This window comes from Aedes albopictus, chromosome 2, assembly GCF_035046485.1.
Source record: "Aedes albopictus strain Foshan chromosome 2, AalbF5, whole genome shotgun sequence".
In the NCBI taxonomy this organism is placed as follows: Eukaryota; Metazoa; Arthropoda; class Insecta; order Diptera; family Culicidae; genus Aedes; species Aedes albopictus.
In genome coordinates, this window is record NC_085137.1 from 515,357,134 (window position 1) to 515,379,431 (window position 22,298).

At 37.0% G+C, this 22,298-nt stretch overlaps 1 protein-coding gene and 1 non-coding gene across 2 annotated transcripts in view; one reads left to right on the forward strand and one right to left on the reverse strand.

The window, feature by feature from the left end:
* Positions 1 to 22,298, forward strand: part of LOC134288750 (uncharacterized) — a 126,066-nt gene that overhangs the window by 92,254 nt on the left and 11,514 nt on the right. The window lies entirely within an intron of this gene.
* On the reverse strand, positions 273 to 345 carry Trnam-cau (transfer RNA methionine (anticodon CAU)). Its single transcript has one exon. It is a non-coding gene; the product is annotated as a tRNA-Lys (tRNA).

The window sequence follows — 22,298 nt, forward strand, 5'->3', positions numbered from 1 at the left end:
CTGCGAACTAAAAGGCGAACTGCCAGAAAAAATACGATTACAGGATTGACTGATGGACCAAGAACAAAAATGAAACCTCGTCATCCTGGGATTGGACTACCTACGTTATCTATTTGGATAACTGGGCACAATTTATGTTATCTGTTGCATGTTTGAGTTTTGTGCATTTGTAATGTTCCATTTTGTTTTTCGTATCTTAGTTCCCAGACGTGGGGCCCGATATGAAAAATAAAATATGCATTTATAAGGTTCCAATTTATTCGTTACATTGGCGCCCAACGTGGGGCACGAACCCACGATCCTGAGATTAAGAGTCTCATGCTCTACCGACTGAGCTAGCCGGGCTCACGTTGGCCACGTTGGGCGCCAATGTAACGAAAAAAATGGAACCTTATAAATGTACATTTAATTTTCCGTTTCGGACCCCACGTCTGGGAACTTAGATACGAAAAACAAAATGGAACGTTACAAATGTACAAAACACAAACATGCAACACATAACATTAATTGTGCCCAGTTATCTAAATAGATAACGAAGTCCAATGCCAGGATGACGAGGTTTCATAATTATTCTTGGTCCATCAGTCATCCTAGAATTGTATTGTGTTTGGCAGTTCGCCTTTTAGTTCGCAGCATCTGTTGCGGCATTCATAGCTTGTTTTTGGTCTAGGAATTTCTAATCCTAAGGGGGCATCCCGATTCGGGCAACAACACAAGACCGCCTACAATTTGATGTCCGTGTTAGGGGACGGTATGCGTGTTTTGTACTAGATCGCTCCTGAAATGTTTGGAGCGCTACAAATGCATATTAAAATTCAGGGACAGATGTACAAACCTTAGTATAACATACAAAATAAACTGACAAAATGTTCACAACCATTTACAAACGTAACAACTGTTGTGCGTAACATGCTACCATCATTGGCGTAGCTAGGATTTTATTCTGGAGGGGGCCCAGGGGGGGGGGGGGGTCTGCTGGCTTGAGATGACTTTCAAGTGGAATGGTCGCCCAATATGCGAATATGCAAATCGGCATTGCAGTTTTGAGGAATTACAATGATCGTTTTAGATTTGCTTCTATAGTTTCGTAAACTATATGAGTATGAGCAATTCCTCCAACTTATGCTATTTTTACACTTCATTACTTCAGAGATTTCTTCAGGGATTTCTCCATATATTCCTTCTAGAATTCCGCTAGAGATTGCTCCAATAATTCCATTTGAAATTATTAGAAGTATTTCTGCAAGAATGTTTCCAGAAATTCGTTCAGAAAATTTTATTTCAGATTATCAAAAAAATAATCCAGGAATTGCTTCAACATTTCGTACAAAATATCGTTTAGGAGTCCATCCAATTATTCCTGCAATTTTTCTTTCCTTCCTTCCTTTTTTACGCAGGGATTCCTGCAGAAATTCTTCAAAGAACTAGAAACCAGGAATTCCACCTCTCCTGAGTTTCCCTAAGGATTGTTTCCGGGATTCCTTATGTGATTTCTTCACAAATTCGCCCAAGAATTTCCGGGAAATCTTTCTGTGATTCTTTGAGGACCAACTTCCGGGATGATTTTAGGAATTCTTCCAAGAACATTTCTTGGGATTCCTTCAGTAATTTCTCCTGGAATTCTTTAGAAACTGCTCCATGAAATGATCCAAGCTTCCTCCAGGAACTTCAGGAATCCATTAAGAATTCCTCTTCGGATTGATTCCGAGATTTCTCCTGGAGTTTCTTTAGAAACTGGTACAGGGGTTCCTCCAAGAGTTCCTCTACGTATTCTTTTTGGGATTCCTTCAGGATTTCCTCAAGTATTTTTGCGATTTCTTCAGTACTAACTCCTGGGATTTATTCAGAAACTCCCCCTGGAATTCCCTAAGAAATTGATCCTTGGATTTCTTCGTAATTCATCCTGAGGTTCGTCCAGGAATTTCTCAAGGTATTCCTCCAGATATTCCTTCAGGAATTGTTCCAGAATTCCTCTGGGAATTCCTGCAGGGATTCCTGTAAAAAATCTTACTGGGATTCATCCAGGAATTCTTCTAGGGATTCCTCCAGGGATACCTCCAAGGATACCTCAGGCAATTTCTCTAGAGATTCCTCCAGGAATTCTTCCAAGAATTTTTTCAGAGATGCTTCCAGAGAATCATCCTGAAAGCTCTCCAGTGATTCTTCAAGAAAATCTTCCAGGTATTCCTTCAGGAATTCTTCTAGGAAATCCGCAACGAATTGCTCTAGGAATTCCCCAAGATATTCTTAAAGGAATACCTCCAGGCATTCGTCCCAGAGTTTCTCCAGGGATTTCAATGGAAAATCCTCTAGGGATTCATCCAGACATTTGTCCAGGATTTCATTCAGGGATTTCTTCAGGAGTTTTTTTTTTAAGAACTCCACCAGGAATTACCCCACGAATTTCTTCAGAAACTACTCCAGGATTTGATCCAGGAATTCCTTCAGAAATTACTGCGGCTATTTCTCCAGGAAGTCCTCCTGGAAATCCTCCTGGGATTCCTTCAGAAATTCCACCAGGAAATTATTCAGGAAATATTCAAGGAAATACTCCTCCAGGGTTTCTTCCAGGCATTTCTCCAGGGACTCCTTTAGGAATTCCACCAAGAAAATCACCAGGAATTACCCCAGAAATTTCTCCATAATCTGATCCAGGATTTCCTTTGGAAATTCCTACAGAGATTTATCTAGGACTTTTTTCAAGAAGTCCTCCAGGGATTCCTTCGGAAATTCTTTCAGGAATTTGTTCAAGAATTTCTTCAGGAATTTTTTCCAGGGATTCCTGCGGGAATTCTTGTAGTATTTCCTCCAGGAATTCATCCAGGAATTTCTCCTCCAGGGATTCCTCCAGAGATTCCTTCGGGAATTATTTCACGGATTCCTCCTAAAATTCCACCAGGAATCCCTCCAGGAATTTTCTAGGAATTCCTCCAGGGGTTTTTCCAAGAATTCCCACAAGGATTCTTACAAGAATTTCTCTAGAAAATTCCCTAAGGATTCCTTCAGGATTTCTCAACATCAACAGATTGCTCAAGAAATTTCTCCAGGGATTCCTCCCAGAATTCTTCTAGGGAACTCTCCAAGAATACACCCAGGGATTTCTTTAGGATTACTTGCAGGGTTTGCTCCATGAATTCATCCAGGCATTTCTGCAGGGATATTTATGATGTATTTTGAAAATATTAAGAGGTGTTGTGCCTTTTTTGAGAACGATTTCAACATTTTAATTTGGAAATCACTCAAAGGGGCCTCTCACAAAATTGAAAGTTAAAAATAAAAACATTAAAAAAATAAATAATTCCTGCAGGAATTCCCCCACGGATTCTTCCAGGGATTTTCTCTAGGAATTCTTCTAGGGATTGTTCCGGGAATTTTTTCACAGGTCTTTCCCAGAATTCCTCTAGAGTCTACTAGAATTACTGAACGAAATTTCGCAGATCTACTGAAGGATTTTCTGCTAGAGATTCCTGGTAGAAACCCTAGAATGATTAGCGGTTGAACTCCTTAGATGGTTCCTGTGGAAGTACTTGAGGAGATTCTGGCGGAGCTCCTAGAAGAATTACTGGTGTAACGCCCTAGAGAAATTTCTACGGGATTTCGCAGTGAAACTACTTGATTTCTGTAGGAAATTCTAGAGGGTTTCCCGGCGAAAATCATAGAGTAATTTTCGATGGACGACCTAGGAGAATTCCCTGTGGAGCATACAGAGAAATTCGCGGTGGAACTTTTAGAAGATTTCCCGGTGAAACTTCTCGGAGTATTCGTGCTGTATATTCTTGAGGATTTTCCGGTCAAGTTCCCTACAGAAATTCTCGGTAGAAGCCTTAACAAAATTCCAGAAGGAACTTCTGGAGGAATTCACGAAGCATAACTGTGAGGCGGAGCTTCTACAGGTATTCACAGCGAAACTCCTAGAAGACATTCTGGTGGAACTCCCAGAAGAATTTCCGGTTAAACTTCTAATCGAATTTACGGTGGAAATCTTAGAAAAAAAAAATGAGTGGAACTCCTAGAGGAATTTCAAGTTATACTCCTGAAGGAAATCCCATTCTTGAAGGAAGTTCCAGTGGAACTCCAGTGAAGAGCAATATCCTACAGAGATTCTTGCTGTAGCAGGAATCTCAGGTGGAACTCCTTAGGGGCTGTTCATAAACCACGTGGTCAGTAAGGGGGGGGTTCGGCCATTGACCATTTTGTATGGACAAATAAAAAATTTTGCATGGACTAATGACCACGCGGGGGGGGGGGGGGGGGGGTGTTGAAAAGTCCCAAAAAAATGACCACGTGGTTTATGGACAGCCCCTACTGGAATTTTCGGTGGAAGTCTTAGAGAAGTTCTCAGCTGATCTTCTAGAAAAATAATTTGTGAAACTTCCATTATACATAGCTACGATTTGTAATCTATCATGCCCAGTAAGTCTTCTGAAAGTTCAATAGACAATATCAGATCAGTCGAGATATCCTTGGTCATCCAAACTGTTCTTGAGTTTAGATCCTAAAGTCTGCGGGTGTAACGGTAACTTCTTTCACTACACAAAGCTACGATTTGTAATCTATCATGTCCAGTAAGTCTTCTGAAAGTTCAATAGACAATATCAGATCAGTTAGAATATCCTAGGTCATCCAAACTGTTGTTGAGTTTAGATCCTAAAGTCTGCGGGTGTAACGGTAACTTCTTTCATTACACAAAAGCTATTATCACAAGTGTAGACCTAAAGCTATGGTCTCCGGAGTAGTGATGTTGATCTGGAATATCTCAAAACTATCTTGAAATTACTCATGATATTCCAGGGGGATTACAGATTATAGTCTAAAGTCCATTGTGAAAATAACTAATGTTACTATCAAGAGCTAAACTTCAGGATAGTTTGGACGAGCCTCAATGTCCCAAAGGTTCATAATAATATATAGAAGACTTCAGGTTGGTCCGGTCTCCGCTATTGATTATGCAGCGTTACTCAGCATACCAGATATGGATACTGTTACGAGTGTAGACCTGAAGTCCTGAATTTCAAGGTAGTTTGGCTGACCTGGAATGTCCCTGTAGTGTCTCAAAATGACATTTGAGATTCCAAGAGCTTCGCGAATCGTAGCAGGTTATGCAATATCATTATTAATGCAAAACACAACTGGTATGTCAATTATTTCTTTTTTCCATATTTGATGGTGTTCAGGATGTTCTAAGTTATCAAGGAAGACCCAAATACAAATATCCCTATTTTTCCCTTATAGAGGACTCAATTTTCAACAACTTTGCCGAAGAAAGTATTCTGTTTTATCGAATGGTCATATATGACTCCTCCGGCTCCAAAGGGTTAAGGAATGTTTCCAAAGATTTCTTTAATAGTTCATCTAATAAAACCACTTGCGAATTCTTTAAAAATTCGTTAAGAATTTAATGAAATATTTTCTAAGAATTTCTTAAAATGATTGCATCATGCAAATCTCCAAGTATTCCATTAAAAATTGTATACATGATTTCCTCGAGGATTTAAGGAATTCTTTCATGCAAGGATTTCTACATGTATTTTTATTTATTTTTTTTTTTTTAAATCTCCTGCAAGATTTTTTTTAAAGATTCTTACACAAATTCCTCCTGACTGTTTTTGATAGAAATGCTTTAAAAAATCTTTCAATAAGTCTTCTCCAATAAATAACTCAGAAATTCAAATAAAAAAAATGTAAGAATTCTTTCGTGAATTCTCACAGAAATTCTACTGGAAATCCTTCAATGAATCCTTTAGGTATTTTTTTAAAGTTTTCATCGGGATTTTTTTTTCTTTTATTGCCTTCAGGGATTTCTATATCGAAAAATCCTTCACGAAACTTTTAAGTAATTTTTCTGACGATTCCATCAAGCACTATTCCCAAGTGAGGAACTGCAAGACCTTTTCCTGGGACATCTTTAATGATTCATTTAGTAATTACTTCAAGAACTTTTTTACAAATTACTCCAAGATTTCCTTGATAACCTGATACCAGCGATTGTTCTGGGAACGCTTCCAAGCGTTTATACAGTAATATGTTTTCTTTATAATTCCATAAAGAGTTTGTTTAAGACCACCAAAAAACAATCCCTTTGATGCTGCCCCACTTGATCCGTTTACCAATTTCCCAACGGAATCCTTTAGGAATTGCTTCAAGATTTTGTTAAAGAAATTTATTAAAGCGTTCTTTTTACAATGCCTCACACGATTTTTCTAAAAGTCCTTTCAAGGATTTCTTAAGAATTTGCTCAAGCGTTTTATTAGTTATAGGTACCTGAAGGAATATTTTCAGAAATTCTTCCAATAATTGCTGAGGAAAATCGTCTAAAAGGATACCTTAAGCGATTTTTTCAAGTCTTCTTTCACAATTCGATAAAAAATCCTTTAAAAAAATCCAGTAAGGATTTAAACTTTTTCCTCAAGGGCTTTTACAAGCTACGTTACAAAGATTCCTTAAGGTATTCCTCAAAGTTTCCCGTCATAACGCTACAAGGATGAACAGATTCATCCTCAAAGGATTCCTGGATAAAATTAATCAACAGAAGGCGCTAGTGTGAAACGTCAAACGCATAGAAAAACGATGCGCGCGTCTCTGGTTGTGAAAGCCACAACTATGAAAATCAAAAATGATCATTTAAAGCGTGGTCGATGGAAATTTCGCTAGTGTTACGTCTGTTTGTCTGTGCTTTAATCACAGAGAACAGACATTTAAGCTCGAACAAAAATACGTCAAAATCGTGTGTAAAGGATTTAAGTGTACCTCAACGTCATCAACGGAGACTGCCCCACTTATAAAGTCGATTTGACCCCACGATGGCAGTGTTCAGCGTTAAAATACACTAGCCCACAAAGGGACACGAGCGCCAAACGGCCAAAAACGGCGAGCACTGGAAACAAAAATGACAACACAACAATGTAAGTGATGGGACGCTAGCGCCGCGCAACGGGAGCATAACCACATACTCTGATTTGATCGTTACAAAGTTTTACACAAGGCAGAAAGCAAAGATAGACGTCTGTTCTCTGTGCTTTAATCCTCATATTACTTCTAGCCGAAGGTGTGGAATAGCCTAGGTGCTTTTTGCAAACAAACTGAAAGTTAGAGCTAGTTGAACATTTTTTTGGAAAGTGAAAATTTTTCCTGTCTCAATCATTTTGTCTGTCCTCTGTACTTATAGGAAACTTTCCCTATTTAAAGATCTTTATTCGAACTAGTGTTAGAAACCTTCACTGATTTGAAGGCCCCGTGAATTCCGGGGCCCGGTGTGGACTGCCCCCATTTGCTACGCCACTGCCCGGAGGATCGGTGTAGCAGAGCTTCTACAGGTATTTATTGAGAAACTCCTCGAACACATTCTGGTGGAGCTCCCAGACGAATTTCCGGTTGAACTTCTAAACGAATTCACGGTGGAAATCTAAGGAAAATTAGAGTGAAACTCCTGAAGGAATTTCAAGTTGTATTCCTGAAGGAACTCCCAGTGGAACTCTTGAAGGAAGTCCCAATGGAACTCCAGCAAAGAGCAATATTCTGTGAAAACTTCCCGATGGAAGTTGCTACATTATTTTGTGGTAGATCTTCCAGAGAAATTCCAAGGAACTTCTGCGGGAATTTGCGGTGGAACTTCAGAAAGAATTCCGGGTGCAACTTCTACAAACTTCCGGTGAAATTATTAAAGAAAGTTTCGGTACCACTTCTAGAGGAATTCTCTTTGGAACTCCTACAGGAATTCCCACTGGAACTCATACACAAATTCATGGTGGTTCTGCGAGAATTCCCGATCACATTGCTGGGACGCCGTCCACAAATCACGTAGCGCTCCTAGGGGAGAGGGGGAGTACAGGTGAGCGTTACGGCCCGGATTTTCATACAAAATGTCAAAATAGCGTCACGGAGGAGGGAGGGGTCAGACGTTCGTAATAAATGAATGCTGCCTGGTGGAAGTCTTATGTCGAATTCGTTTATTTACACCGCCTGCACCGCTTTGTCACCGGGTGTAGCAAACTTGCACCGAAACCGTTCGTTATTTATTCGCAGGTACTGTTCTGTTTTGACACCCGATTGGCACCGGTGCAAGAAAATGCTACACCCAGTATGAGCGCGGTGTAGCAGGTACAAAGCTAGTTTTACCAATACATGCATATCGCTGAACTTGTATCGTGGTTTTGTTTTGGTACGAATGATGATTTTCTCTTCGGCATTAGGTAAACAGTTTGCTTTGATATTCGTTTATTTTGAGATGTTTTAATTTCCAAACAGCAAATCTGTGCGTTTAAAAATAATTTAAACTTGATCGATGATTATCACGTCTTTCAACTTCTGAGGAATCTTCAAAATTTATCGGTAACATGAACTTTCGAAGAGTTTATTCAACGTATATTTTTCCCATCATTATTTTTTGTTTTGATTATCGCAAATATGTGGATTACTTTTAATGATTTTAATCATCAGAATTTTCTGTCGCATGTTGATCTATTAATTATGAAAAAAAAAATGACGTAATAAAGTTTTGATAAGCCCAGAATAGAATAAAAATTTATTAATTCAAATTGGACTGAAATATTACTGAAGTAACATTTTTAATTTTGATAACATTGAAAGTCAAACAAATGTCACTAAGGGATGGTTAAAGCGTTTTTAATATGAGTTGCGTTTCAATAACGTTATGTTTTAAAAAGCATTTATTTATTGTCCTTTTTACGTTGTAGCTAAACGTTTTCTATTAAACTGCCTTTAACCTTTTTTGTGTTAAATTTGTGCACGTAGATCGTTTACAATTGTATGTTAGCATCCTTTTTTTATTGGGCAACGGAAATTGTTAAATTCTAAAGAGTTGCTTCGATTTGAAAAATTGTGGTATTACAAGAATTTGAAGAAGATAAATAATGTAGGAGTGTTAGAACATTGGATATCAATTTTCAAGTAACATTTATCATTACAAGTTTATCATGTACAAGTGGATTACTGAAAACTTTTAAAATTGTAAAATTGGATAAAACTAAATAAAATTTTGTTCATCACGGAAATCATGAAAACATTGATTATGTATATTTTTGATATCCTTTATTGTTTTCATTGACGCTCTCACGCGCTCTTACTAATAGCATCATAAGCTGTCAATAAATTGCACCGAAACCGTTCGTTTTTTCGGTGTCAATTGCTACACCGGTGCAGTGCACCGTCGGGAATAAACGAATTCGACATTACAAACAGTGAATCAAAATTCAACCATCGCGCAACAATAATGACAATGTCGCAACCTGTATTTGTTGCGACAAACAAACCCATGCGACATAAGTTTGTCCCAACTTGAAAATAATGGGATTAACATCGTACACCACGAGTTTAGAGATTTTTAAGCCTTGCATTGCGATTTTCGAACGGTAACTTCGAGTCGGTAAACACTGCAACTCTGGTGAAGCTCTATCATCAAACAGTTTCGACTTTGGGTTAGCAATAATTGATTATTCACGAGTTGAAAAGTACGCAACAAATTCAGCTTCCGTTTTGTATGCAACAAAAAATTTCGAGATCATGTCATTATCTGTTACCAGTAGGGATAAAGAGTAATCGTCGCACCTTCTTTGTTGCTTGTTTTGTGCCTCTTTTGTCTGACAATTCAGGCCGAACATTTCAATAGGTCCTGTGGTAACCGCGTGTGGTAAGCCCGAGTGTGCATCAAAGACTGAGTGCTAAACTGCCACGCTGCAGAGTGTATGCCGGCTGTCGTACCATCACTCCGGTGTGTGTGCGTCGGCGTGTAGTGAAGAATGATGATTCAGCATGAGCACATAAATGAGTAAAGCGCTTGTCACCACATCCCCCTTTCTTTAATCCATGCTCATGCGTATACCTAGTTGTTTAATAATTGCCTGAAATACTCCACACCGTTCAAACATAAGAGCTCTGTTAAATCATTATTAAATATGCTAATATTCAACAGCGGCTATTCAGCAGTTCAACGCAATAATTAAATATCATCTATTGAAAACTCATATATGCAAGCCATTCAACAATTCTTACACTTTTATAAATTCAAACATCACATCGGGCATGCGAATTTCAGTATAATCGCCATCTTTTCTTACTACTTCATTAAAGTTCAATAGACAAATACGTTGTGTTTAGTATTTCGTGGCTCACAACTATAACGCATTGTTTCTCCACCTCAGATATCTCGCTTCAACAGTCAAATGTGTAGCATTAATCCTGCATGGTTTGTCAGAAGATGTGAATCCAATTTTCTACAATAAATTTGACACTATTTCCTTACAGACATTTCCTTTCAAAACAACAGCTCAAAAGTTTTTTTTTTCGAAACACGTCGTGATAAAAATACTGTTCTATATGTAAATGTTTCACAGCATAATCAATTGACAGAGCGTTAGATAGACTTTTTTTTTCTTCCGGTAATATCTTGTAACTAAGTGTTGAACATAACAATTAGTGCGCCTTTAAAGCGTTATTGTGGGTTCTTGGCCAGGTGGCTAGTGTCAACAAGCATATAGTCGCATCGTTTTGTGAAGCGTGGTTTCGATGCCAGTGGGCGTTACATACTTGATTACTCTCTTTACTGTTCAATAGATCGTTCGCCAACAATAGCTCAGGTTCTTAGTGAATCACGTTCTCCTCACATCCTTAGTAAACATGAATAGTGTGTTGTTAGCTTTTTACAGTAAATTTAATTACAGTTTATCCGCACGATCTCAGTGAATTTAATCACAACTCAAATAAACGCTGTCTCATAAAATCCATCATAGAACTATATTACTTACAAGATGCATACTTGGAAACCTAAGTTGTTTCACATTAAGATACCAGTCATCAAATGCAGTTGGAAGGCAGTCGCTGCTATGCTGTAATGATTAATATAACGATAATGACCATCACACGGAGTTTAGAAAAAAAAAAATGCATTTCTACATGGTGAAAATATCAAACATGTACATATTTGCATCATTGTGCGACGATCAAACTGTTGTAATAGTATTGTATGTTGCTTTCATAACAAAACGCGTTGCCAACTTTCAGACGGTATTTCTATATCATCGCGACGAATCAAGGGTCTGCAGCTGTCTGTGTTAGTGAGAACATAAAAACGTCAGACTCCCGCCTGCTGATTGGCTGGCGACGATTCTGGCGATGGTTTCAACCGCGACGGATTCAAATCGTCGCGTTCCATAAGGGGGAAATCGATAATAATAGTTGCATAGCCATAATTCTATCCACATTTTAGCATTTTAGGGCAAAACTAAACAGTCCCATTATTGAGATTTCCTTTGATGAGTTCATTCAAATTATTTCCTTTTTTATTAGTAATAGCAATTCCACAGTCATCAACTGATACCTCTGCTAATGACCATTTTTGTTTTTGTACATCGTGTGGCAAGCATGAAGACATTTTTTACCAAGAAAGTTAGGGATTTTTTTTTTTTTTACCACAAAAAGTATATGGACCGGCCGGAAATCAAACTGTCATCCCTGAATTGAGCACTGCTGAACACCCGCGAATCTACTGGTTCGGCTATATGGGCTCTCATACTGATTCTCCTGCACCGAAGTTTGTTTTCGGTGATAGCATCGATGAGAAGTTTAATTGAAGGAATCGTTAAACATGGGCCAGAGCTAACAGCTTTCTTAGGAATCCTCCGATAACGTAAATGCGACCATGTACAACGCCGATATTACTTTCTTCTATTGCGTCCAATCATATCTACAGGTGCATCTAAGCAAATATCATAAATTAAAAATCTTAGATCAAAGGAACTGTCAAATATGCGCTTAGTTCAATTATCGTAGTGCAATTGTTTCAATAACCAAGTTTGATTGAATCAATTGAAATATAGGATATTCAATCCAATAAATGGATGAGCTAATTGGAGATGATTGATTGAACAATACTGTGTCACTCCATTAGTTGCCGAATTGAATCGTAACTTTTCAAAGGTACTCTCAGTGAATTTAAATTTTAATCATATTGAAATCTCAGAGATGGAATTGACTCCTTGCCGCTATGGTATCAATTGCTTATGACAAGTGCCACAAGGCTTATCACGGTTTCCAAATGGTCTCAATGACGCTCGTTTTACACATTCCCGCAAACCTTTTTTTTTCTGTCTTCCTCAATGGATTTAATCACAGTTTTCTCAGCATCATTCTTCTGTGTACTCAGTGAATTTAATCACAGTTCTTCTAGTATTCGTTTGCTCTGCATTTAGTGAATTTAATCACAATTTCCTTAGTATCATTTCACTTCCCATGCTTAGTCAATTGAATCACAATTGTCTTTGTGTTTCTAACTGAATCCACTCTAGAACTTTTATTTTTTTCTCATTCTCTCAGGAACTCATTTCGCCATACTCAGTGAATTTAATCACAGTTCACTCAGCATCCTTTTCCTGTGTAGTTAGTGAATTTAATCACGGTTCTTTCAGCATTCTTCTACTCCGCAATCAGTGAATTGAATCACAATATTCTCAGTATAAGTTCTCTCCATTCTCAGTCAAGTAAATCGTGGTGTAGCGATTTTACTTTATTTATTTTTCTTTACTTTCAGTGAATTTAATCACAGCTCTCTATGGGCTCTCCAAGTGAATCTAATCACGCTACTTTTTGTATTCTCAGTGAATTTAATCACATTTCTACAATTTTACATTCAATTACTTCCAATTACCTTTTTCATTGTGCTATCAGTGAACCTCCACAACTCTTATGGCAATCAGTGACAGCTGATCAGACTTTCACAGTATAGTTAATCCTGCACAAAACCCGTGAATGCCAGGTATGGTGAATGGAAACGTCAATTCAAGACAATAAAGCAGCAATCCAGAAGGTCTTCAACAGTAGATCAGCAAAACCAATTTATGACACCAATGTAGCAATGCAGTTATTCCTAATGCTGCCTTCCGCCCTTCCATGATGAAGGACTAATGTTTTCTCGATGGAATATTTCTGATCAACCTGATTGTTGAATTTCGCTGATATAAGAATTGCAAACCGTACAAATTGAACTATGCAAGAGCTGAGCTCTCTTCCAAAACATGAAACAAGAACCCTAGAATTAAATCTGATGAACACTATGCTCAACAAGTTCGAATATACAACCTTGCGAAAAAATTACTGTTAGTGACAAAATATTTTGAGGCCAACGGGATGATCGATGAAACATTCGCTACTGCTCTGTTGTTACCAAGATGGTAATCTCAGACTCCACTGCATACTATGCAACAGAAACTTATAACTGCTTGCTCACACAGGCCATGCACTGAGCTGATTGCTTTTCAGCCACTTCAATCGTAATTACCATCTCTGAAATCGCTAAGCAAACTGTTAGAAAGAAGCGGAAGAAAAATAACACGGTATCCCATTTCATATCAAATCTCTTTTGGAGAAAAAAGAAAGACACGGACAACGTCTTCAGCTTTTGGCTATACAGACTGTTTTAAACTTAACATTAGACAACGGACAACGGAGCATGCACCAGTAGAAACGGGGAAGAAACTATTCTCACGAAAAGTTTCAACGCCCGAAGCGGGAATCGAACCCTCACCCCATAGCATGGTGCGATTATAAGCTTGGTGACCCTAACCGCACTGCTACGAGGCTCCATCAGAAGACCTGCATATATCAGATGTACTCCAACTACGCGTGCCTCGACACATCCGTGATGGTATGCTGGAGAAAGATATGTGAAGATGTACTAATAGGCTACGGTATGTAGGACATTTCCAGAGAATGCTGGAAAACAGCTTTGTACAAATAGTTTTGCCCTGTAAAGATGAAGTTCTACAATTTAATAAGAAGAAGGCTGTATCCGCATTATTTCCTTGATATTACTCTCTGAGCTGACCCTGTCACATGGCTTCAGTATACCCTATTCTCAAATCAGTACTCTCTCTTCTTCGACGGGGACACTCAAATAACTTTCCACAAAGTGAATTAAATCACAGCTTGCACATTGTATGATGCATTGATTTTCTCATCTCCTCTCAGTTCTTTGTACCAACGCTCTTCTCCGATATGATTCTTAATTACTTACTTTTGTTCAAAATATCCCGACAGTCCATCACGTGGTGGGCCTTTTTTTTTAGATGACACATTAGCCACACAATGCTAAATTAATAAGCCTGACACCATAGTACTGTTCAGCATGCCTGCCTGTAGCAAATTGGCCCCAAGCGTTCACGAGCTACAATACAAATCCATTGTACACAATATACGGCATGTAAAATTTCGACAAATATATAATGAAGCTTTCTAAACTTCAATAATGATGCGAATTGAAAATATAGAACTCAATTAAGCAATAAACCGGCCTATGTTTTGGGTACACATTAAATCATCCCAAATAAAAAAACAACAGAACCGTTTTTTTTAAGCGTTGTCTCTTGCCACAGTTTAATATACCGGCAACGTACATACCTCTGAAAAGCAGCCTCTTTTTCCACACAGCACCATCACCGACCTTCGAAGCAATCATACTGTAATACAGCAAATTAGCTTTTTCACACTCAAACGGTTCAGAGGTGGGAGCCTCTTTTAGGTATGTGGCTCATATTATCAAAAATAACACGGCTCCCATCCACCTGCATTTCCAAGGTCACCATCAACAATCGCATGAGAGCAAAAAGTGTCAAGCCATATTATATCCACAACCTTCCACAACAACTGCACGTACTGCACTTGTTCATTGAAAACTGCGTTTCGAACCATCTTCACACAACGCAACCATTGATGCTTCCCTTTCACTTTCACTTTTCCCCCCAAGCACCGACGCGCAAACAAGATGCGACAAGAATAGCGTTGGCCGCCGCATATTTTCAATTTACTTTCAAATTCAATTCCAATCACCCACTTGTCACCTTCACTGTGCACTTATTTTCGCCCAGAACACTTTGTTTCATGACTCTTCACCTAAATCAATCATTATTCACATTTTCCGCGTGTTTTTTTTTTATCCTCGTCGCCACTTGTGGTAACCGCGTGTGGTAAGCCCGAGTGTGCATCAAAGACTGAGTGCTAAACTGCCACGCTGCAGAGTGTATGCCGGCTGTCGTACCATCACTCCGGTGTGTGTGCGTCGGCGTGTAGTGAAGAATGATGATTCAGCATGAGCACATAAATGAGTAAAGCGCTTGTCACCACAGGTCCTATCTGCATTTGAGAGGCTCTCTTTATTCACTTTCTCTTTCAATTATTGCAATGTAATGAAATACTTTTCAACTACTTTTGCAGTACAAATCAAAAGACGATTGATTTGACCATCGTTCTATGCAAGGAGATAATCATAATTCAAATGGACAGCTAAGATATTAACGAAAGAGAGGGAAACCAAAGAGAGTCTCTCTTCTGCAGATAGAACCTTTAGACATGTTTGGCCTGAATTCTCTTCACTGCCTACAAAGATTCGTGTTGTAATTTCTAGGGCAAACTCCGGTGGAACTCCCTACTGGAATTTTCGGTGGAAGTCTCAGAGAAGTTCCCAGCGGATCTTCTAGAGAAATTCCCAGTGGACCTTCTACAGAAATAAGTTGTGTAACTTAAAAAAGAACATTTAGTGAAACACCTAGAGAATTTCCATTTGGAACTTCTAGGGGAATTCCTAACGGAACTGCTAGAGAAACTCCCGGTGGAACTGTTGGAGGATTTTCCAGAGGAATTCCTAGAGGCATAACCGTTGGAACTTCGAGAACAGTTCTGAAATACGGACATGAACCAGCCACGGGCTGAAAATCGACTCAATAAAGCTAACAACAATAATAATTCTCAATGGAACATCCAAAGGAATTTCCGTTGGAACTTTTAGAAGAATTCTCGATGAAACTAATAGAGGATTCCTTGATGGAATTCTTGCGGGAATTGCTTGTGGGATTGCTGGAGTTTACCAATGGAGCATCTAGAAGAATTGCTGATGAAGCTGTTACAGGAGCTTTCGAAGGTACTCCAGAGGAATTTCTTCTGGAGCTCTTACGGGAACTCCTAGAGGAATGAAAGATGAATCTCCTTGAGAGCTTTTTGTTACAACTCTTTGAAGAATTCATGGTAGGAGGTCCGGGAGAATTCCTGCTGGAACTTCTGCCGTGGAGTTTTCAGTTAAACTCTTATAGGAATAATTCGATGGAACTAACCTTCTACAATAATTGTTGCGAGAACACTAACAAAAAAATACATTTATATGCATTTATTGGTGATGCGATGTGATCATATTTGGAACACCCAAAAGGGATTCCTGATGGAAGTGCTAGAAAAATTGCTGGTGGAACTCCATCAGGAATTCCCGTTGGAACTCCTAGAGAAACTCTGGATGAAATCCAAACATAAATTTTAGGCTGTACTCCAAAAGTGGTGTTGTTAAATTCAAACATGGAGTGGTGGAATGAGTATTGATCCAGCGATAGATTTTTTTTATATGAAGGCAGAGGAGGTGATTTATAATGTGGAGCTTGTAGGAAACGGTCAAAAAGCAGTTATCAAACAAATAGATGGAGATGGAAGTTGTTTGCTCAGATTCCTATTAGATCGACTAGGTAGAACTCATGATAAATACTGCATGTCGGACTATAATATTCTTAAGCTAAGGAACAATATCGCATTGTTACATTGAGCACAATAGAGAGATGTTTGAGGATTACTTATTCGAACATATTGAAGAGGCAGGTTCTATTGAAAGAGCAATAGAAAGAATTAGGGAGAAGTCCTTTTGGCTGGGAGAAGAAGCAATCTTAATTTTTGCTGAATTCTTAAAAAAAAAAAAAAAATTGTGAAGAATTAGCATTAAGGCGAAACTGGAGGCTTTTCCGTTGGGAGCAGCGTGCGCTATAAGCGAATTCAAATTTTCTTGGTAGTAGTGAGGTGCATGAAATGCGAAAATGGGGAGTATTGTAATCACGCCGATATTTGAACAACAAAAACAAGTTGAACTGATTATGATTTTCAAATCAATAAACGATTAAACAAATAAACAAATAAACAAATAAACAAATAAACAAATAAACAAATAAACAAATAAACAAATAAACAAATAAACAAATAAACAAATAAACAAATAAACAAATAAACAAATAAACAAATAAACAAATAAACAAATAAACAAATAAACAAATAAACAAATAAACAAATAAACAAATAACCAAATAAACAAATAAACAAATAAACAAATAACCAAATAAACAAATAAACAAATAAACAAATAAACAAATAACCAAATAAACAAATAAACAAATAAACAAATAAACAAATAAACAAATAAACAAATAAACAAATAAACAAATAAACAAATAAACAAATAAACAAATAAACAAATAAACAAATAAACAAATAAACAAATAAACAAATAAACAAATAAACAAATAAACAAATAAACAAATAAACAAATAAACAAATAAACAAATAAACAAACAAACAAATAAACAAATAAACAAATAAACAAATAAACAAATAAACAAATAAACAAATAAACAAATAAACAAATAAACAAATAAACAAATAAACAAATAAACAAATAAACAAATAAACAAATAAACAAATAAACAAATAAACAAATAAACAAATAAACAAATAAACAAATAAACAAATAAACAAATAAACAAATAAACAAATAAACAAATAAACAAATAAACAAATAAACAAATAAACAAATAAACAAATAAACAAATAAACAAATAAACAAATAAACAAATAAACAAATAAACAAATAAACAAATAAACAAATAAACAAATAAACAAATAAACAAATAAACAAATAAACAAATAAACAAATAAACAAATAAACAAATAAACAAATAAACAAATAAACAAATAAACAAATAAACAAATAAACAAATAAACAAATAAACAAATAAACAAATAAACAAATAAACAAATAAACAAATAAACAAATAAACAAATAAACAAATAAACAAATAAACAAATAAACAAATAAACAAATAAACAAATAAACAAATAAACAAATAAACAAATAAACAAATAAACAAATAAACAAATAAACAAATAAACAAATAAACAAATAAACAAATAAACAAATAAACAAATAAACAAATAAACAAATAAACAAATAAGCAAATAAACAAATAAACAAATAAACAAATAAACAAATAAACAAATAAACAAATAAACAAATAAACAAATAAACAAATAAACAAATAAACAAATAAACAAATAAACAAATAAACAAATAAACAAATGAACAAATGAACAAATAAACAAATAAACAAATAAACAAATAAACAAATAAACAAATAAACAAATAAACAAATAAACAAATAAACAAATAAACAAATAAACAAATAAACAAATAAACAAATAAACAAATAAACAAATAAACAAATAAACAAATAAACAAATAAACAAATAAACAAATAAACAAATAAACAAATGAACAAATGAACAAATGAACAAATGAACAAATGAACAAATGAACAAATGAACAAATACACAAATACACAAATACACAAATACACAAGTACACAAATAAACAAATAAACAAATCAACAAATCAACAGATCAGTAAATCAACAAATATACAAATAAATAAGGTAATGAATAAATGAATAAAAAAATGAATTAAAAAATAAATAAATAAATAACTTATATTCTTCTATAGCTTCTATCCTGAAGTTTTTAAAGAATTTGTTAATGATACATATTTTCAATTCTTCTACGAATTATATTCGAGATTTTTCCACTTAGATTTCTGCTAGCCAGGAATCTTCTTTGCTTTTCAAGGATTACAGTAAAACCTCCATGAGTCGATATTGAAGGGACCATCGACTCAAGGAAATATCGAGTAGTGGAATAAAAAACCTTTGGAAAGCTTTTCAGGGGGACCATCATAGTAACCCAGAAATTATTTTTCAGTATGGAAAAATTTACCTCCATGAGTCGATATCGACTCAAGGAACATCGACTCATGGAGGTTCGACTGTATTTCTGTATTTTCAAAGTAATTTCTCCAAGCATTATACTTGGAAATTCTAAATTTATAGGAGAAAACCTTTTTTGAAATTATCCAGGAATTCTTTCAGGGATTTTTTTTTGAATCTTATACCGATTTTCATAGAAATTTTCTAAGAATTCCTTTGGAATATCTTTCACATAATCTTTTCGGAATTCTCCAAAATTGTTTAGTGAAATCTCCTGGAACTATATCAGAAATTTGAACTTTCCACGGATTCTTTTTGGAATTCTTTCTGTTATTTATCCTGATGTCTTCCATAGATTTCTTGCAAAATTTCCCGTCCGTAAATTTTCAAAGTGATATCTCTTGAAATTCTTCATGACATTGCTGTCGAAATTATTCCAAGTAATTCTTTCGGAATCTTTCTATGTATTGTTCCCGGAATCCTAAAAAGGAGCCCTCTTAGTATTTTTAATGATTTTTTTTCCATTAGATTTCTCTCGGGATTTTTCCAGAGATTCTTTCCGGTATTTTTTTCCGAGTTTTTTTCTAACCTCCGTAATTCTTCCAGAGACTTCTCCAGAAATTATTTTTGGGATTCCCTGCAGAATTCTTAAACATGTATTCCTGAATTATTCAAGAGGTTTCTTATGGATTTTTCCTTCAAGTTTTTCTCTTTAGCTTCCTCTAAGATTTCTCCCGGATAATTTTTATTGGAGTCTAGTGAAACTTAACATTCATATGAGGAGTGAATAGAGCTGATACTGCTGAAGCGGTAAGCTCGCGGGTATAGCGGGGATTCTTCTTGGAATTCCTTTCCCCTTTTTGTAAAAATCTCTCATCGAAATTCCAGTAGGAATCCCCGAACGAATTCTAGGAGGAATTTGAGAAGGAATTCTCGAACAAATTCCAGGAGGATTTCCTAAAAAAAAGTCCTAGAGAAATCCTCCAAGGAATTTCCGAAGGAGAAAAATCCCCGGATGGGAATCCAGGGTGAATTTGTGCAGAAAGATTTCAAGGAGGAATGCCCGAAGAATTTTCAGGACGCAACCCCTATTGATTTTCAGGAGAAATCTCAGATGCATTTCTGGGAGTAGTCCCGAAGGTATTCAAAGAGAAATCCCCGATAGAATTCCAGAAACAATCACCTGAACGAATTCGAGGAGAAATCCTCAAAGAAATTTCCCAAGGACTTCTAGATGTAGTCCTCGTTGGAAGTTCAGGAGAAATCCGCAAAGGAATTCCAGGAGGAATCTCTGAAAAATTTTTTGGGGAAATTCCAGAAATATCCTCGAATAATCCCCGAAGAATTTTCAGGAGGCATCCTCGAATGAATTCCAAGAGGAATCTCCGAACGAGTTCCGGGGAGAATTCCAGACGTAATTCCCTAAGGGATTTCAGGACCATTTCCCAAAAGAATTCCAGAATGAATTCCAGGAAGAACTCTCGAAGGAACTACAGGAAGAATCTCAGAGAATTCCAGCAGGAATCACCAAAGGAACTCTAAAGAAAATTTTCTAAGGAATTTGATGAGGAATCCCCAAACGATTTCTAGAAGGAATCATAAATAAGACATGCAGGGGGAGAAGGGGGAGTCTCGAAAAAGTTCCAAGAGGAATCCTCGAAAGAATTACAGATGCAATCCCCAAAGCTATTCCATGATGAATTCGCAATGGAAGTCCAGGACGAATCCCTGACGTAATTCCAAGAGAAATCTTCGAAAAAACTCCAGGAGGAGTCCCCGAAGGAATTCCAAAAGCAATCCCCAAAGGAATTCCTCCTAGAATTTCTTCGAAAATTTTTCCTGGAATTCCTCCAGGGATTCATCTTAGCCGTCCATCGAAAATTCCTCATGGAATTCCTTTGTGGATTGCCTTTTGAATTCCTTCGGGAATTCCTTCTGGAAATCCTTTCCCTTTTCTGGAAAGATTCCCTCTGGGAATCTTTAAAGGATTCCTTCTGGAATTCCTTCAAAGATTCGTTCAAGGATTTTTCTTGATATCCCTCTGGGATTCCTCTTGGAATTCTTTCTAGGATTCCTCCTGGAATTACTTCGGGAATTCTTCCTGAAATTACTTTTGGGATTTCTCCTGAAATAACTGCGGGAATTCCTCCTGGAATTCCTGCGGATATTCCTCCTAGAATTCGTTCGGGTATTTCTTCTGAAATTGGTTTTGGGGATTCCTGCTGAAATTCTTTGAGATTCTTCCTGTAGTTTCATCGAGGGTTCTTCCTGGAATTCCTTCGGGATGGTTCCTAGAGTTACGTCGGGGATTGCACCTGGAATTCGATTAGGGATTCTTTCTTGGAATTCTTTCGGGGATTCCTCCTGAAATTTCTTCGGGGATTATTTCTGGAATTCCCCCGGAAATTTTCGAGGATTGCTCTTGTAATTCTGTCGGGGATGTCTTCTGAATATTCTTCAGGGATTCCTCCTGGAAATCTTTCAAGAATTCCTCATGGAATTCGTTCGGGGATTTTTTTTTAATTTTTCGGGGATTTCTATCGAAAATCCTTCAGTGATTTTTCTTGAAAATCCTTCGGGAATTCCTCCTAGAATTTCCACCTTGAGTGGCTTCAGGGAATCTCTGAAGTCCTGGAATTTTCTGGAATTCCGTCTGGGAATCCTACTGAAATTTATTCGAGGACCCCTCCTGGACTTATTTCGGGGATTACTTCAGGATTTTCTTCAGGGATTCCTTCTGGAATTCCATCAAGGAATCCTCCTGAAACTCCTTCGTGAATTCTTCGTGAAATTCTTCCGGGAATTTCTCCTCTAATTCGTTCGGGGGATTGTTCCTGGAATTCTTTCGGGGTTTCCTACATGAATTTCTTCGAGGATTCCTCCTGATGAAAGTTTTCCCCTGGATTCCCGTTCTGGGACTTTTCTTTAAAATCCTTCGGGATTCATGCTGGAATTTCCGCAGGGATTCATCCGGGAATTCCTTCGAGGATTTCTCCTGGACCTTCTTCAGGAAATCCTTCTGGAATTCTATCGAGGTCTACTTCTGGAAGTCTTTCGAAGATTCTGCCTGTATTTCCTTCTGGGATTCTTCTTGGTGTTCCAGAAGGATTTCCTGAAGAAGGTCCAGGAGAAATCCTCGAACGAATTCCCGGAGGAATCCCTGCAGAAATTCCAGTAGGAATCCCCGAAGGGTTTTCAAGAAAAGTCCCCGATCGGGGATCCAGGGGAAATCTTTCATCAGCAAGAATCCCCGAAGAAATTCATGTAGGAATCCCCGAAACAATTTCAGGAACAATCCCTCGAACGAATTAGACGAGGATTTCCCGGAAGAACTCCAGGAAGAATTCCTGAAGCAGTTTCAGGAGTATTCCTTGATGGAATTTCAGGAGGAACCCATGAAGAAAATTCTGAAGGAATCCCCGAAGGAAGTCTAAGAGGAGTCCTTGAATAAAT